The sequence below is a fragment of the Chrysochloris asiatica genome, unplaced genomic scaffold (genome assembly GCF_000296735.1).
Source record: "Chrysochloris asiatica unplaced genomic scaffold, ChrAsi1.0 scaffold00015, whole genome shotgun sequence".
In the NCBI taxonomy this organism is placed as follows: domain Eukaryota; kingdom Metazoa; phylum Chordata; class Mammalia; order Afrosoricida; family Chrysochloridae; genus Chrysochloris; species Chrysochloris asiatica.
In genome coordinates this window covers 17,150,894-17,157,171 of record NW_006408533.1, presented here as the reverse complement: position 1 = coordinate 17,157,171, position 6,278 = coordinate 17,150,894, and the positions used below count along the sequence as shown (strand labels likewise).

At 41.4% G+C, this 6,278-nt stretch overlaps 1 pseudogene; it reads left to right on the top strand.

Moving 5' to 3' along the window:
• The first annotated feature begins 3,577 nt into the window (after nt 1-3,577).
• On the top strand, nt 3,578-4,107 carry LOC102816033 (annotated as a pseudogene).
• Nucleotides 4,108-6,278: the final 2,171 nt, after the last annotated feature.

Here is a 6,278-nt window from a genome sequence, read left to right as displayed (position 1 = left end):
GAGAAAAAGAGGAAGACCCCCAACGAGATGGATTGGCCAAGTGGCAGCATCAATGGGGTCAAGTGTGGCAACAATTATGAGGTTGACCCAGGATGGGGCAGTGTTTCATTCTGTTGTGCATAGGGTCACTATGAGTCGGTACTGACTCAATGGCACCTAACAACAACAACACTGTGAGAAAATAATTTTTTTAAAACTCTACCCATCTGTGGCATTTGAGTTACAGCAGCCTCCTGTTAGAGCAGCACTAGGTAGCTAAGACATTAGTGTTTTAAGCTACTTTTAATTGAATTAAACCTAGTAAAGCACCCCTAAATTTAGGAGTTTCTAAAATGATGCCTGAGTCTTGTGCTTTCTCTTGGGTTGGTTAGCTGATGCCCCTCTTTTTCCCACTAGAGCTATTCTGCATTGTAGCATATGGCTCCTTCATATGTCTGTCTGCCTTTAAGGATGCGGGTCTTGAAGCCACTAACATGGTCTATATTATTTATCCAACACCCCACCAAATCTCTGATAGAACAGGTTTATGGCATTGTATGAGCTTGGTTTGACCAATTAATACATAATATTAGAAATCATTGACATTTTTATGATAGAGAAGACATTTGATGGATTGAGACTATAAAATAAAATTGTGGCAAATGACTAATACGGAAAGAGCTCAAATTAATAAGCAGCCTTTCTACAATTACTTTGTTTTATTTTGGCAAATTGTGGCAGCAGCTGCAGATTTACAATGGACTAATTCGGATCAAATCTAGCTCAGCTTGTGTTAATGAAATACAGCCCAACTTTTGGATATAAAACAGTTAGATTTTTTTTTTTGCATCAAATGTCATTAAGGCATTCAGAAAATGTTAAAATATCTTTCATGGGTGATTTTTCTCCAGTAAAGTTTAATCATACCAAAATATGCCATAAACAAAATGCACTTATTTTCTCTATAATTAAATTGACTAACCTTACAAGTTTATCACATCAATTAAAATAGCACTCACCCAGATTAAAATTGCAAATATCTGGCATTCTGTGGGCTTCAGATGGTGACTTTTATTAGTTCAGATATTTAAATATTCAGGGTATCTCTTGCCCAATCTGGGATTTGTTCATTTTGCAAGAAATATTTTATTAGAAAGAAAGTGAAAGTTTAAGTAAAATCTGACCTTTAACATTCATTCCTGCTACAACATTTTTCAGTCAAATGCCAGCAATGTCCCTAAAAATAGAGCTATTTACCAACTTCAAAGTAATAGATAACGTTGAACTTTCAGAGAAAAAAAAATGTGTTTGTTTTAATCCATTTCAGCCTGGATATAAATGATTTCAGGACATAATGGTGAAAAGCCCAATATTCCCGGGTACTGATTATGTTTGACTCTAAAGACCTAAGGATAAGACAACATAATTAAACATGGGAGGTTTGCATTGCCTTTGAAATGTATTATGTGCAGGGTGGATACAGAGAAAAGAAATGGGATTTCTTTATTTTTTAAATGGGATTTTAAAAAATGTAAATCTGGTTTTTAAATGTTTGACAAATCATTCCCTTATCTTGCTCCCAAATCCCATACACGAAGTGGGTTTTTATAGACACAGATTTGGAAGCTCTTGAGCCTAATTCCTGAGTCAGTGCCTGAATCCCCTTTGCATTGCTAAGAAGTCAGGCAGCCTGTAACGCAGCTCTTTCCTCTGTTGGAAGGGTAGGTTATTTTATAACCAGTCTTCTTTGTGTTACTAGAGCCTTCAACCATGTCCCTCCATCATTAATCCTTGTTCTGCCCTGTTTTTCTAATATAGAGAAGCCCTTCTCATTCTTAGAAATGCCCTAAGTCCTGTGACTATTTCCTATAGTATACATTTTTCTAACGTCTCCCTATTACTCTATCCTGGACTGATTGATACAAACTCGATGATACCTTAAAATGTAAATATATTGAGTATTGTGTGCAAAGTATAGCATACTAGTACTATACCTGTACTGTAGAATGTTGTTGATGTACTGTGAAGTCGGTTCTGACTCATAGTGACCCTGTATAGGGTTTCTGAGGCTATAAATCTTTACAGGAGCAGAAGGTCTCATCTTTTTTCCAAGGAGCAACTGATGAATATGAACTGCTGGCCTTGTGGTTAGCAGCTCAATGTGTAACTACTATGGCACCAAAGCTCCTTACTACAGCGTACTAAGAACTTTTCATTGTTGTTGTTGTTAGGTGCTGTTGAGTCGGTACTGACTCATAGCGACCCTGTGCACAGCAGAATGAAACACTGCCTGATCCTGGGCCAACCTCACTACTGTTGCCATGCTTGAGTCCATCGATGCTGCTACTTTGCCAATCCATCTAGCTGGGAGTCTTCCTCTTTTTCTCTGATCCTCCACCTTACCAAACATGATATACTTCTCCAGCGACTGGTCCCTCCTGACAATATGTCTGAAGTATGAGAGACCAAGTTTGGTCATTCTGTCCTCCAAGGAGCACTCTGGCTGCATTTCTTCCAAAATGGATCTATTGGTTCTTTTGACAGCCCATGGCACTTTTAATATTCTCCTCCAACACCATAACTCAAAAGCATCAATTCTTCAACGGTCTTCCTTATTTACTGTCCAGCTTTCACATGCATATGAGGTTATTGAAAATACCTAAGTAGATAATTTCTAAAACAATGTCCTGGTCCTCTAGAAGCTTCTAGTTGGGAACAGGTAATTTCTATTCCTCTTTCCATGTTTTTTCTGTCCCACTCCAATCTCCTTTAAAGAGGAAGTTGTTTCTGTGGCTGATGAGGCCCCAGGATAGTCATTGGGGCATTACGTTTGATTAGCTAATAGGGTAGCAGTACCTTAAATACCAAGGAACTATGGTAGTTATGAATCAGGCTGCGAACTGCAAGGTCAGCAGTTCGAAACTACCAGCTGTTCCGCGAGAGAAAGATGAGGCTTTCTGCTCCTATAAAGATTTGCAGCCTCGGAAACCCTGTACAGGGTTGCTATGAGTCGGAACCAACTCCACTGGCACACAGTCACCACCACCTTAAATATCATCACCTATCTATGATGCCATTTTTACTTTCCTTTTACACAGAGGCAAGACTTGGAACCCTCTGGGCAAGTCATTTCTACTTCACATAGCTACATAGATCATTGAACTCAATGTCCTCTTGGGCTGTCTCCATGTCCTCTGTTTCTCTCCCCTTCCATCTCTCTCTCTCTCTGTCCCCCATCTAGAAGTGAGAAGAATATTAATCTCACTTTAATCTTGAGGCAAAACTCTTACTCCAATCTAATTTTCCTACTGGGTTCTACATTGTGGGTGAAGAGATTTATTCAAATTTAATGCAAGGCACTTCATTCTCATTCCACAATTGTTCTTTTCAAAAAGATTCCTCAGTTTGAGTAGCTATGAGGAGATAGAAGGAGAAGCATTCTTGGTACTCTATGCTTGATTCCGTAATAAGGTCACCAGAACTCCACCTAGAATTCCAACACTTACAAATCAGATGTAATATAAAGTAGCTATAAACCCTTTTTTTCCTTCCTGTCACCAGATTCACGCTCAGGCGCAGATGGGCTAGTGGAGCCAGTATGCCAGTGGCCTGGAGCTGGGTTTGTCGGAAAACCTGTGTGACCTGGCAGAGACACTTTGAGAGTCGAAGCTGGTTGGCCGTTGTATGAGCTCTGGAACAAATATGAGGTCTGGAGCGTCGAGTTTACTCTGGCCACGATCCGTAAAGCTGCTTTGGGAGCTGCGGACCCTGGACGAGAAGAACCAAAGGTGTCTATTTGAAGGCAACGTGCTGCTGCGGCCAGTGATCCGAATTAGGGTGCTGGATGCATTAGGGTGCAAGATGAAGCTGGGTTGCATCTTGGGCTTGCAGATCGAGGATTTCTTGGAAAGACACCTACAGACCCAGGCCTTTAATCTGGGCTTGGTCAAGTCCATTCACCACTCCCGGGTGCTGATCCGCCAGCGCCACATCAGGGTCCAAAAGCAGGTGGTGAACGTCCCAGCCTTCATTGTCTGCCTGGACTCCCAGAATTATATGGCGGAGGCCGAGTGCAGACGGAGAACGCCAACAAGAGCCAAGGTGGGGCTGGACGAAGAGGAGGATTAAGCCCTGCCTTGACCCCTGTTCCTTCCTGGGTCTGGAACATGTCTAATTTTCCAAGCAGATAATAACGATTGACACTTTAAAAAATAAATTTTAAAAAGTAGCTATAAAAGAAGAGCCCATGCAGTCATGGAGCCTCAGGGGTAAGAGATTGGGGTTTGAGGTGGATGTGTTAAGGACAGGTACAAGATGGAGCAGAACCTTCTAACAGGTGAAGCTGGAGACTATGAAGGGAGTTGGCATTTCTGAGGGGTGGGGTAAACTGGATCTACTCATAGAGTGGTAAGATCTCAATTTGGTTGAACTACATAGGAAGAGTTGAAAGAAAAATGCCAAGAAGAGGGACTAACCAATACACTGAGGGCCTTGACTACCACACCAAAGATTTGCAGGGCTTGTAGGCAGCAGGCAGTTGCTGAGGGGTGAGATGTAAGATGTGGAAGTATCCCAGCACATAAGGTGATACGTGTAGCTGTGAGGGTCAGGGAGGAGAGGAAAGGCAGAATAGATGTTAGGGGATCAGCAAGGACACTTTAGAGAATGACACCTGGACATGGCAGTCCACAGGGAGGGCAGTGCAGAATCCTGCTCTTTAGAAGGATTAATGCATGCCCATATTTATTGTTGTTAGTTGGCATCTGGTGTGTGTGCAGTGCAGGTTGCCAACCCTATCATTCAAGGAGCCTCTAGGTGGGGTTGAATCACCAACTTTTCAGCTCATAATTGAGCACTTAATTGTTTGTACCCCACAAGGACTCCTAGACTTGGATTGTTGTTGTAAAGTGCTGTTGAATTAGTTCTGACTTGGAAACTGTATAGAATATTTGAGAAGCAGCTGGTGGATTTGAACCACTGACCTTTCGGTTGGCAGCCCAGTGCTTATCCTACAGCACCACAGCAGATCCAGATTTGATTAACCATTTTATCTTCCATGTCACACTCTTGGTTGACATGGGGTTTGGTTGGTATTGACTGAAGTCACAAGTCTTTTTTCCCTACAGGATTTCCTTCAGTTCCCTACAGTCACAATTTACAAGTGACTTGGGGGACATTGTTGTAAAGGCGACCTTCATCCTGGTGCAAATTAATCTTTTTTAATGTTAGCTTGACATTCCCGACTCCCAAGATAATTCTTACTCTTGACTCTGTTGTCGATCACTTTTTATCTTCCTCCTAGCTCTGTTCTATTGGACAATGGAGTAACCATCAAATATATTATTTAAAATCAATAACTTGATTAACATTTTAGTTTATCTCTAGGCGGAGAGGATTGGTCCCACTCAGTAACCTGATTAACATTCTAGTTTGTCTCCTGAGTGGAGATGATTGGTCCCACTCAATAACCTGATTAACATTTCAGCTTGTTTCCTGGGCAGAGAGGGCAGTGAATGCTTTTACCTTTTCCTGTTCACCATGGACTGCCTAAAAGAGCAAGTAAATCTGTGTTGGAAGTACAGCTGGAATGCTCCTTAGAAGCAAAGATGGTAAGACTTTATCTCTCGTGCTTTAGACATATTATCAGGAGGGATCAATCCCTTGAAAAGGACATTATGCTTGGTAAAGTGGAGGGTCAGCAAAAAACAGAAAACCCCCCAACAAGATTGAGATTGATTTACATAGTGGTAGCAGCAATGGGTTCAAGTGTAACATTTGTGAGGCTGGTACAGGACTAGGCAGTGTTTCCTTCTGCTGTGCATAGGGTTGCTATGAGTCAGAACTGAGTGGACGGCACCTAACAACAACAACAGTACTTAGGGAATAGGGCCTCTGTCTATAAAGATGACCATGGACATGTTGTTGTTAAGTGCCATCGAGTTGGTTCCAATTCATACAGACCCTGTATAGGGTTTCTGAGGAGGGGTTTATGTGTTTGAACCGCTGACCCTGCAGTTCAAACCAATCTTGCAGTCTAGTGCATTAACCTGTAGTGCCATAGCAAGACCGATATTATATCTAATTATTAGAAAGGAATGTTCCTGTATAAAATTTGTATGAAGGTTCTTCTTAGGTGTCCCTGGGAGGACTCCAAGCATTAATCATACAGTTAGCAATCATATGCATTAACCATTTGTATCACCCAGGGATTCATGTCTGAAATCTTGTATTTTTAATGGTCTTAAAACTTCCATGCAAGAAAGGTATGCAACATGTTGTCCAATAGCAAATAAGATTGA